This window comes from Neofelis nebulosa, chromosome 14 (assembly GCF_028018385.1).
Source record: "Neofelis nebulosa isolate mNeoNeb1 chromosome 14, mNeoNeb1.pri, whole genome shotgun sequence".
NCBI lineage: Eukaryota > Metazoa > Chordata > Mammalia > Carnivora > Felidae > Neofelis > Neofelis nebulosa.
The window spans coordinates 5,108,307-5,119,086 of NC_080795.1; the positions used below are offsets into that span (position 1 = coordinate 5,108,307).

At 37.8% G+C, this 10,780-nt stretch overlaps 1 protein-coding gene across 2 annotated transcripts in view; it reads right to left on the reverse strand.

Annotated features, from left to right (window-relative positions):
• Positions 1–7,995, reverse strand: part of ST18 (ST18 C2H2C-type zinc finger transcription factor) — a 257,754-nt gene extending 249,759 nt beyond the window's left edge. The window contains exon 1 of one of the 2 annotated variants that reach the window (XM_058699371.1): positions 7,964–7,995. The gene's annotated coding sequence lies outside the window, so the exon portion shown is untranslated. The remainder of the gene's footprint in view (positions 1–7,963) is intronic. The other variant, XM_058699372.1, reaches the window with a different exon arrangement.
• Positions 7,996–10,780: the final 2,785 nt, after the last annotated feature.

Genomic DNA, 10,780 nt, shown 5'->3' on the forward strand with positions numbered 1-10,780 from the left:
TAACATTATTTGGTGACCGATGGTGGCCACACCTATTGTGGTGGGCACTGAGTAATGTATACAATTGTTGAATCATTATGTTGTACATCTGAACTAATTGAACACTGTGTGCTAATTATAGTTCACTTAGAAAAACGTAACAGGAGCAAATAACATAAAAATTACTCACAAAAGAAGGGAGTAATAGAGGAATTGAGGAACAAAAAAGTTTTAAGACTTACAGAAAAGGAGTAACAAAATGGCAGACGTTTTCTTATCACTAACTGCTTTTACTGTACATGGATTATAGTCCTCAATTAAAAGCAGAGATTGGAAGAATGGATTTTTTAAAAATGACCCAACTATATACTGCTTATAACAGACTCACTTTAGAGCCAAAGACACAAACAGGTTAAAAGTGAAAGAGTAGAAAAAGAAAATGCAAGGAAACAGTAATCAAAAGAGAGCAGGGGTGTTCGTACTAATATGAGACAAACAGCCTTTTGAATAAAAAGTGTCACAAGAGACAAAAGTGACATTACACATCAAGGAAAAGACGAGTCCGTCAAGATACAATAATTATAAATATATTTGGACATAAGAACAGATCCCAAAATAATATGAAAAAAATGAAAGACTGAAAGGGAGAAATAGTTCTACGATAACGGCTGGAGACTTCTGTATCCCCATTTGCAACATGGAGAGAAGCAGTCAGAAGATCAATAAGGAAATAAAGAGCTGTACAATGTTGTAAGTCAACCAGACCCAGCAGACATAAAGAGAGAAGGCACTCCGCCTTACAGCAGCAGAATACACGTTTTTCTCAAGAGCACACGGAACATTCCTCAGCACGGACCATATGTTGGGCCACAAAGCAAGTCTCAATAAATTTTTTTAATCATTTTTTTTTTTTTGAGATAGAGGGAGTGTGAGTGGGGGAGAAGGAAAGACAGAATCCTAAGCAGGCTCCATGCCCAGCACAGAGCCTAACACAGGGCTCAATCTCATGACCGTGAGATCATGATGAGATCATGACCTGAGCCGACATCACGAGTTGGAAGTTTAACCAAATGAGCCACCCAGGCGCCCCTCAGTAAGTGTTAAAGGACTGAAATCATATAAAGCACATTCTTCAACCACGACAGAATGGCAGTTGAAATTAGTAGCAGAAGAAAAACTGGAAAGTTTACAAATATGTGGAAACTAAACAGCACACTCATAAACAACGAACCAATGGTCAAAGAAGAAACTACAAGTGAAACTAGAAAATATTTTGGGATGAATGAAAATGAAAATACAACATACCAAAATCTATAGGATTCAGTGAAAAAGTGTACATGGAAAATTTATAGCTTTAAATGTTCATATTAAAAAGAAAAGAGATCCCAAATCAATAACCTAAGTTTATGTCTTAAGAAACGGGAACAACAGCAGGCTAAAGTCAAAGCTAGGATAAGGAAGGGAATAATAAAAATTAGAGTGGATTAAATGAAAGAAAGTTCAAGGGAAAAAAAGCGACAAAACCAAACCAAAAACAGGTTCTTTGAAAAGATCAGCAAAATTGACAAATCTTTAGGTAACCTGACGTCCACCCCAAGAAAATTACTAAAATAAAAAATAAAAGTGGGAACACTGCAACTAACTTTGTAGGAAAAAGAAAGAATTGTAAGAGAATGTTTTGAATAATCACACACCAGCAAATTAGATGAACTAGGTGAAATGAATAAGTTCCCAGAAATACACAAACTACCAACACCGACTTAATAAGAAACAGAAAATCTGAATAGATCTTTAACAAACAAAGAGATTGAATCAGTAATCAAAAAGACCTCCCAACAAAGAAAAGGCCAGGATCAGATGGCTTCACTGGTGAATTCCACCAAACACTTGCAGAATTATTACACCCTGCTCAATCTCTTCCAAGAAAAAAGAAAAGGAGGAAACACTTCCAAACTCATTCTATAAGTCCAGCATTACCAAAGCCAGATAAAGACGTTATAGCAAAAGAAAACTGTAGATCAATATCCTTTATGAATACATACACAAAATTCCTCAACAAATGCCAGCAAAGAAAATAGTATATTAGTAGTACAGTTGTATATTATATTAGCATAATAGTAGTATATTAAGATTATATTCCGTGACCCAGTAGAATTTATCCCTGGACTGCAAGAGTGAACACATGGAAATCAATCAATGTAATATATTACATTGACTGAAGAAAATCCCACATGCGAATTTCAATTGTTACAGAAAAAGTATTTGAAAACTCCAACATCCTTTCATGACAAAAACACTCAGCAAACTAGAAACAGAAGACAATTTCCTCCACATGATTAAGGACATTTAAGCAACTAGACAGAAGCGATGATTGCACACCATTGTGGATACACTAAATGTCGGTGAATTGTACACTTTCAGATGGATTAATGTTATGTGCTTTCTACTTCAATTAAAGCAAAGGAGGAGGAGGAAGAGGAAGAGAAGGCAAAGTAACCATGACCATGATGAACAAGATTGATGAGCATCCTGCTCTTATAGGACTTCTGTTCTAATGTGGTAGACATATAAGAAGCAAAGAAAAAACTAACACTTGTTGAAAACTTCCTGTGTGCCGGGAACTACTCTAAGTACTTTGAGAACGAAACTATAAACTCCTTAGAACTAGTCGATGAAACAGGTTCTCTTCTCTTTACAGACAAAAAACAATTAAGGAACAGGGGCTCCTGCGTGGCTCAGTCGGTGAAGTAAGCGTCTGACTTTGGCTCAGGTCAAGATCTCATGATTTGTGAGTTCAAGCCCCACGTCAGGCTCTGCAGCCTGCTTCGGATTCTGTGTCTCCCTCTCTCTCTCTCCCTCCCTTGCTGGCCCTCTCCCTCTATCAAAAATAAACAAACATTAACTTAAAAAAAAAATAAGGAACAGAGAGATAAAACAACTCACCCAAAGTCAAGTAGTCATAAAGTGGAGAACCAGGATTTTAAGCCAAAAAGTCTAACTTCAGAGATTATACTAATATAATATATATATAACTAGTTCATAACTAGCATACTATAAAATGCTGCGATGGGGGCTGGGTGAATTCAGCAGGGTATGGGACGACACCGCTGAAATTCCTACATATCCTACTAACACACACTGCGATCGCTATAATTAAATTTGGCTGGTACACATTACGATCGATAAAAGTACACAGTAAAGAGTCTGAAAGGTTTTTGAGAGAACGCGGAATGTTCAGCTTGGCTTGCATTCACTTGAGATAAGAATAGATACAGCAACAAATAAAGAACCAAATCCAATTAAAATGCACATTGTTCATCATAAAATCAAGTCATTTTCAAACTTCTCATTGGAATCACTGAGTCACATAAAATTAGTATAAGAAACTCATTTAAATATTATCAAGTCCAACTCCTACCTGCATAAAGATTTCAGAGAAGCAAAATAACTTGCTTCTTGGTCCCAAATCCGTAAATCTTAAGCTATCAATCTTTTCAGTGTCTTTTACCTAGAACTACATAGATCTGGCTCTCAGACTTCAGAGAGTTGGTATGCAAAACAATTCAAAATAAAAATGTATAGGAAATACTTAGGCTGAATTTTTTATAAGCATATATGCGTGTGTGTATATATGTTTAAAATATTTATATGCATACTTAATTCAGTCTACATAATTAAATATAAATAGATTATGGTACATCTTTTCACATTTCAGCTTTCGCATCTTAACACAGTATTGCAATATTTGGGTTTCAAATGGTGCAAAAAAATTATTATACCTAAACAAACATTTCCTCAAAATATGAAAGGAGATGTGATGACAAAACAGAAATAAGAGCTGGAAAATCTTATATATAGCATCTTGGAAAACCAAGTGACCTTGGGAAAATTTTAGGCATTCCTGAGTTTTGCTAAACCCCCAATAAGTGCTAAGTGTTTTTCTATTTATTTTATACCCGGGTGTTGTAAGAAAAATGTCACTCATATGTGTTGAATTCAACTTAAGCTGAGGATAACATAATTGTTGGGGAGCTACTTAATGTCCAGTAAGTTTTCTGAGTTTTACAAAGCCTTCCTTCTCCCTCTGAACAAGCAAGTGGTGTTTTGCCAGCACAGAACAGAGCTTGAACAGGGGGCAGATTGAGTTTGGTTCTAAACTTAGAGCACACAAATTTGAGCGACTGCCAAAGCCTGCTGAAATGTGTTTTCTCCAATCTTCTTAAAGTGCATGAGGATTTCAAAGGAAAAATTGTAGAGCTTTCCATTGTGAATTTTCTCTCAGTATTGAATATTTCCTGAATTGAAAACCACATAATGAATATAAGATTGGGATGTATCTTATCAAGTCTTGGTCACAGTATATTTCACGTTGGTATGTTTTCCCGAAATGCTATCCTGTAGCATTTTTTAAGCTTATGCAGTTTCCCTTATTTAGATATAAAAACAATGATTCCTGCCAATTATGTTTTTTAAATGAACGCACTTTCAATAACCAGAGGGGAAGAAGTGGATCAGAGAGATATTTATATGAAAAGACAATGTATATTCAGTAAGGTTCCTAATTTCTGATCACATCAAAGAGTCTACGATTCACTGGAGTCTTAAAGGGGGATGGGAGAGTGTTGGTGAAATCAACAGATTGGTCCCAACATATGGAAGCATAGAAGGCAAATGGAAGTAGGAGAAGGGAGAGGGGACATGCAAAACAAGGTCCATCAGTTCACTCCCTGCCAATAAACTGAAAAACATGTCGTGGAGAATTTACCACTTAAATGGGATGACATTTAAATAATTCCTTTTGTTCATGTTTTTGAGACATCCCTATTAATTCATAAAGCAGTATGAGTTAGTTTGTATCTTTCCATCCCTTGTAAAAACTTTCTTGCTCTGATTTCAAGTCTCAGTCCTTTGTGTTGCAGCTAAATGGTGCTAAAAAAGACGCAGGAGGCTCAAAGAGGAAGAAAGAGTTAACATCAGCCAGAATACCATCTTTAATTATGAAAAGAAGCTGGTATTGGGGATCATGCTGAGAGGTGGGATTTTATTTCTAGATTTCATTTATTAGTGATCATTTTAACTGATTAAGGATCAGTTCTCTATTTCCATCTCTGCAATTCCAAGCATTTGTTGCTTTCACACTTCGCTTTTTTTTTTTTTTCTCTTTCAGGATGAAACCCAATATGTCTGAAGAAGATTTTTCTACAGGGTTTGCTTCAGTCTTAGATTAATTATGAATACATCCATATTCTTAGCACTTTGAATTAATATTCTGGTCCAGAATTTTGAAAACATTACCTAGCTTTTATTCTATAAAAAGGGAAAGATTATAAAACCAGCTTTTATCTCATGCTATTTGATGGGGTCGTGAACATGAACTTGGAATGTTTTCTCAGTCAATTCAAGTTAGCCAACAGGCTGCATTGATGGTCACGTTTGCAAATAATGTGATGGCATTTCCCAGACATGTGAGAATTATGTCACATCCTATGTTGTGTAGCTATAAATAACGTAAGCTACCGTATTTTTAAAGGTAGATACAATCAGTGTCACCAAACTCTTTTGCCGGACATCAGACCAAACCAAGAAATATCTAATTGGCATCCAGCAGTCTATTGCTGTCAGGCTGCCTCAGTTCAACTGTTGTTTCCACCGATTTGTGACATCGGGCAAAGTTATCTTCCGTTTGCCTGGGTTTCCTCATCTACAAAATTAGGCAATTACAATGACACTTCACGCAACCTATAGGCACAGGATTAGCGCAAGAATTACATGAGTTCACATTTAGAACGATGCCCGGCACACATAGTAAGAGGCCAATTCTTTGTAGACCTTATTATGTAATAAATTTTCCCCCACAGAATTCAGCAAATATAATTTTTTTCCGTGTCCTTCCTAAAGCTTTGGTGAGAACACAATCTGTGACATAGGAGTATTTAAGTTTTGGTTATTCGAATGTAAAGTATTTGGTAGGTTCCACAGATTGTTCCTTCCAGCCCTTTGAGCCCGGAGCCCAAAGACTACCTTGCAGACTCATTCTTACACTTGATGTCTCTGGTACCCAAGATCCACAGCCTTCAACCCCAGAGTCAGGCATCCATCCTTATCTTTCGAAACCCATCCTCAAGTACAAACCCTAGCAGTTACAAAAGAGGTGTGTTTATTCTCCCACAATGACTGTAGATTTGTTTGTTTCACCTTTACATTCTGCTATCTTTTGCTTCATATATTTTGAGGCGATGTTATTAAGAGTGACATTTCCATTTCTACATGTTTCTGGTGAATTAGCCCATCTTTGGATTACTTAGGGTTATCTTCCAAGCTGTTTCCTTTTAGTCTTTTATATATTTCTGTCTCATGCTCAGCCTGTTAATTAATAACAACACAATTGTGTCAGACTGGTCACTATCACAGGCTCTGCTTGAATTCTGCACACCATAGAAAGGTCTATGCTCCATATTTTTATGTATGCCATTATACTCCTGGATGGCTCAACTGGCAAGGATATGTTTTTATGGAAATATCAGAATCAGCTTATAACATTTCAACCAGCAAAGTCTTTTTATTCAGGCATTCGACATTTACTAAGCACATTCCTCAGCTAGATGAAAGGCACAAATAACGAACTCGCCCAGCCCTTAGTTTGATTACAACCCAGCAATGTAGACGAATTCAAGTGGGTTTTTTCTAGGAATGCATTATTATCCATTCCAAATATTATCATGGTGGATATTACTTGTGTGTGTGTGTGTGTGTGTGTGTGTGTGTGTGTGTGTATGTGTGTGCGTGTGCGTGTGTGTATAGTTTTTCTATAATTCCAGAACTTTTATGACAATTATAATCCAGTTTTATAAAAGTGAGGCTGGTCTTAATTTTCAGCGCTTAATACACGTTTCTGGGAAGGTTGCTCTGCAGAGCAAGAAAGTATGGGAATCACCAGCAACAGTCATGTGACTCAGGCAAAACATGAGAGACCTGACGTTGCTTTTCCAAATCCTCCCAGCCTGACGGGACAGGGCAAAGGGCACAAAGGGCATGCTGCCAGAGCTTTGTGGACACTTCAGAAACTGTCTTGAAGCTGGAGTCTCAGACAATTTACACTCCTTCTTTGTAAAACAAGGGACGAAACAAAGTTTTATGGGTAAGTTTTAGATTATGACCCCTTATTATTGCACGGCTGTCTCAATACACCCATTTCTTAATTTAATTGCTACCTTTTGCTTTTCTTTATTTCTGTCCTCTAGTAGACCGGCCCATATGGGGGCCGGGGGAAAAAAAGACAGTGAAATGAAGAAATCAAAGAAGATTTCACAAGCCCAGCTCTGGAAGGAAAAAGGACTGGTTCCTGGTGAGTTAGAGCCAAGCTTGGGGAGGAGACTGTGTTTCCTGCTCCATCCCATGACCTTCGAAATTCTCTCCTCCCTAGGACCGCTTGCATCCAAATGGGTATGCGTGATCAATACAAGCTTGTGGGATGAAAACCTGGAAATGCTAATCTGGGGGCATAAGCACTTCACACACTATTTGAAAGAAATAACAGATTGCTTTATGCAGAGGAAATGAAGACATTTCAAATGTTCTCTTATCATCAAGACCCAAACTACTGACACCAACATGTATTTTCACCAAGCTGAGAGGCACTCGCCAGACATATGCTGGCTGTTAAGTGAGTTTATGATCTTTTTCTTGCCCAAGATTGGGGCAGCTACAGTGATGGTGAGGGACTGCAGAAAGTGGTGGGGAGAATGGGTGTCACCCTCCACCCACAGGAACGGCAGTGTGATGTTTCTTCAACTTATTCCCACAGAAAGTTCCGTCAGACATTTTGTTCACAAAAATATGATGATAGGAGAACCAATGCAAACTAATAAAACCAACATCTGTAAAATGCTTCGTATGATGTGTACGTCTACCCATTCCTTTCGCCTGAACACTAATATATTTTGCAGGTGTAAAATCTGAATTTCAGCAAAGCTAAGTGACTTACTTAGAGCCCGGATTCTGCAGCCTGATTCCTTCTTCTCAGTCACCACACACCAGTCCCAAACCGAAGGATACGTTTGCCTCCTTGGAATAAAGACCAGGAATTGAGTGAGGGTTGTAAATGTAAATATAAGTATAAACATAAATATAAATATAACCAAAAATTAGGTTAGAAATCAACTCTAAACAGAAGCAAAGGAAATGGATACGTCCTTGGCAAAAATATCTCCAAAAATATTACATGACCAAAAGTATTCTAAATACAGCTTATAATAATATTTCTTATAGCAAATGACTCTCTTATGGGCAGAAACTGGTTTTTTAGGAAATCTTAGATTATTTGTTTTCGTGACTATACTGTAACGGATTAATAAAGATAATGATTTACAGATATTTATACTTAGAAGTGCCAAACACAGTTTTCAGTGTGTTCTGTGAATTATCTCACTAGACATCATAATGGCCTTTGAAGGAATTATCATTGTTTCCACTTTTCAGATGAGGTAAATGAGACTCAGAGAGGGTACAGAATTTGTCTAGAATCACACTGTCCCTAGGAGGTCAAGATGGGACTTGAACCCTGGGACTCTGCCTCGGGGACCTCAATCACAACGGGGTCTGCACTCAGAATGCTAACCCATACTCCCCACGGGTTCCTCACCACCTCTGCCCCCTGCACCGGCCCAAGCCACCGTCTTCTCTGGCCTGAACAACTACATGCTTTCTTCATTGGCTCTCTGTGCACAGTGGGCGCTGTGCTCTTTCTAAAACATGAATTCTATCATGTGTGTCCTTCTCCTCCGAACTCCTCAGAGGCTCTTCAACCACTCAGAACAATGCCTACAGTTCTCACCTTGGCCCAGAGGCCCTATAAGACTTGACTCCTCTCTTTTTAATCTCATTTCCTGCTCCGGTCACACTGGACTTCCTGCTACTCCTTAAATAAGTCTTGCTCCTTTTCTTTCATAACCTCTGTACTTCCTATTCCCCCTGCCTGAAGAGTCACCTAGCATACTCAATAGGACTTGTCTCCTGACTTCATTTCACTGTTTCACTGCTCATGCCCCTTCCTAAAAGAGGTCTTCGCCACCATTGGTGAACATGCACCTCCACCCTACTGCGTCACTGGCCATTTCCTTATCCAGCTCTTGTTTCTACCACTGAATTTAATGTTACCTGATATTAATTATCTTTTTGCTTATATTCAATCATTGATTTGTTTGTCACGTTACCATTAAAAAGTAAACCACATGGGGCGCCTGGGTGGCTCAGTCGGTTAAGCGTCTGACTTCGGCTCAGGTCACGATCTCTCAGTCTGTGAGTTCGAGCCCCGCGTCGGGCTCTGTGCTGACCGCTCGGAGCCTGGAGCCTGTTTCGGATTCTGTGTCTCCCTCTCTCTGACCCTCCCCCGTTCATGCTCTGTCTCTCTCTGTCTCAAAAATAAATAAACGTTAAAAAAAATTAAAAAAAAAAAAAGTAAACCACATGATGACAGAGATTTTGTATTATTAATACTATATCCCCAAGACCTAAAAAAGTGCCTGGAAAATAGTGGGTCTCAATAAATATGGATTGAATAAACTGATTAATTAAAGAATTAAAATATCCTTGGGAGCAATAGTAAGAAACTGTAATCACCACTAGATCAAAGGGCCTAACATATAAAGGTCATTGATACATATTGCAATTTTCTTTCCAGGAAATGTGTGTGCTGAACATTATGTCACATTTTAACTGTCAAAAACATTAAAGAGTCCAAGGAGAGTATCTGGAAAGAGGGGCAATGGCTTAAGATTATACAGCCCAGAGACCAATTAGTATTTGGACTCCTCTCCTGGACTTTTTTTTTTCAATGTTACCAATGGTTGAAATTACTTACAAAATTAAGCTTAAAAAATCTTACTACACTGATAGCCTTTGGAGTAGGGGAATAAACATTAAAATATGGGGGTTGACCCGTTAGCCACTGATTCCTTCCATTTTCCTGAAGTCTATGATTTTAACTTTGATCCAGAATTCCGATCTGGAGGACGGAAACAAATGAGTGTAATGTTTTCTTGACTTTAGAAATATTCTGATTGGTTTTGTTTAAATTAGTAGCCTAGTAGAGGTTACTGATGAGATATCTGAGCTAACGTTTCTACAGAATTACATTATTTTCACTTGGGAGTTTAATGTTGAGATAAGGTCTTGGTTGTTTCTTCATTTTATAAGACTTCAGATCATATATTTCACCTTGAATTTAAATATCATCTCCTAGATGTGTAATATTTGGTCTCTAAGAATAAGTTCCAATGCCAATATCTTGTGGAAAATATAGTAGTGAGTCTTCTATAGAATTCCTGCCTGCTAGTGCACACTCACTCTGCTTTTTTTTCATTAAGCATCCCAACATGCAAAAATAGAAGAAAAAAACTATTTATCATCAGAAAAACCAGTGTCAGAAAAACTGCTGTTCAATTTCTAAAAGATGGAAAATAGTCTTAAATGTTTTGACAGAGAACAAAATTCACAAACAAATGGAGAATTTGTGAATAACAACAAAATTTGGAGAAATGTTACAACCCAAAAATGTTCACCAGCTGCTTAGAAAAATCAAAATTCTGGTGTTTCTTGTGGATCATTTAGTTCCACAGCACAATGATTATGATAGTCAACAGCAACTGGGAGCCCAGAAAGAAATAGTGTGTTAGTTAGGGTAGGCTAACATGACATTAACTAAAGGACTCCCGAATACATCAGGCTGAAACATAGTGGACATTTAGATCTCATTCACATAACATCCAAGCAACAGTTGCTGCTCAATGGGCAGTTCACCACC